The sequence below is a fragment of the Sinocyclocheilus anshuiensis genome, unplaced genomic scaffold (genome assembly GCF_001515605.1).
Source record: "Sinocyclocheilus anshuiensis isolate Anshui unplaced genomic scaffold, SAMN03320099.WGS_v1.1 scaffold3689, whole genome shotgun sequence".
NCBI classification, from domain to species: Eukaryota; Metazoa; Chordata; class Actinopteri; order Cypriniformes; family Cyprinidae; genus Sinocyclocheilus; species Sinocyclocheilus anshuiensis.
Genome location: NW_015553084.1, coordinates 80,660 through 82,606, shown reverse-complemented (window position 1 = coordinate 82,606; position 1,947 = coordinate 80,660).

Here is a 1,947-nt window from a genome sequence, read left to right as displayed (position 1 = left end):
TTCCTGGGGTCGCTATGCTCCCGAACCACTCAGTTTCAACACTCTCAAGTCTGCCGGTCGCTACTCAACCCAGTTCCCCAGGCACAGCGCTTTCAGTCTTTCAGTCTCAGTCCTTTCCAGAGAAGGCTTCTGTTCCAGAGTCTAGCTCAGAGATGATTTCAGTCCATGACCACTGCCCCATGTTTATTTCCACTCCTGATCTCAGTCTTGTGTCTGCTTCAGCCTCAGAACAAAGCTCAGTGCTCGCTCCAGCCCCTGACCTTAGTCTAGCGAGGTCTTCAGCTCCTGAGCACAGTACAAAGATGGCTTTAGTTCTTGAATCTGCTCCCGAGTCCACTCTAGTCCCAGAGTCTGCTCTAGAATCCGCTGGATTCTCTGAATCCATTTCTGAGCCTCCACCAGCCCACGAGTTTGCTCCAGAACTCACTCCTGTCCATGGGTCCGCTCTATGAGTCTGATCCAGAGTCCACTCCAACTTACGAGTCTGTCCCAGAGGTGCCAGAGATCACACCTCTGTTGCCCCCGAGGTGGTAACTTCTGTTGCAGAGCCTCCTCTGACAGTAGCAGCATTCTTTCCCAAGCTCATGAGGTTCCCGGTCACCTCTGTTCCTACCACGGACACTATTTCTGAACTCTCCCTGTTAACTGATGCCTCTGTTACAGCCGTGAGTGCCGTCTCTGAACTATCTGTGTCTGTTGAAGCTTTTGTTGCTACTGCTGCAGAACCTCCAGAGGTGGCGGCATCCTCTGCAGAACCTAGTTTTGCCCTGCCTGTGTTTTGACCCTGGACTGTTTCCTTGTTTTTGATTGTTTGCTGCCTGCCCTGATCATTGCCTGTTTGTGGATTACTCTTTTGCCTCTGCCTTGGATATTACTGTTTGCTGTTTCTGGACCCTGCCTGTTTTGACCACGCTCTCTTTGAATAAAGCCTGCATTTGGACTCCCAACTCCGTTGTCGCCTCCCTCGTTACATATGTGATGGGTGTAAATTTCCAAACCAAAGCTACCAAATTCCTTCATTAAGGCTCTTTTTATGATTGTTATTGAAAGGTAAATGCAATGGTCACTTCAAAAAAAGTTATTTTAGAATTTATTTGACAAGTTACCTGAAAATTTAACTAATTTAAATATCTTTAACATAACAAACTTTAAAGGTTTGTTAGTTTTTACCAAATGTCAAATGTGAATTAAAGACACAGAGGCTATATTTGAAAAAGAAGACATTTTATTTATAAAAATTAGATTTTAATTTACATTTAATTAAAATAAAATTTTTATTTACATTTTTGCATTTGACAGTTTTCGTATTCCTTGGGAATCAATCTCATAACTTTGGCGTTGCAAGCACCATGCTCTCCCTTTTGGGCTACATGAATGCTATGTCTTAACAGCTGTGTTTTTTTTGTTGTATGAATTCTCCTTTTTAAAAAGAAATTTCCAATTTAAAATAATGTGGCAGTGATGTGTGGCTTCATGTCGGGTGTTTCATACGGCCACTTACACCGTGTCTACACTGGATGCGAGTGGTGCGATGCAACACGACAGTAGAACCCATTATAATCAGTGATGCTGTCTACACTGGATGTGGCATGACGCAACACGATCAATCTCAACAGCAAACTGATGCCTTGTTCTAGTTATGATGTTCTGACACAAAGTGATTTGATTTGATTTGCAAGGGTCGCTTTGTCACGTCCAGTGTAGACAGACTTTAGACGATGCAAGCGACAATAGTGTAGACATATGAGACAGTACTGTAGAATGAGTGGAGCAGAGTGAAGGGAATTCACCCTGTGTTATGTTGTGACATGTCATTGTGAGAGTCACATCCTTGATAGCACACGTACGTCTCAGAAACGTCTATTTGATGTGTGTGTTTACATTTGGAAGATGTATTTTTTAGAGGTTTGCTTATCTGCAATACATCTCTGGGGCGTTTCCTGTCAG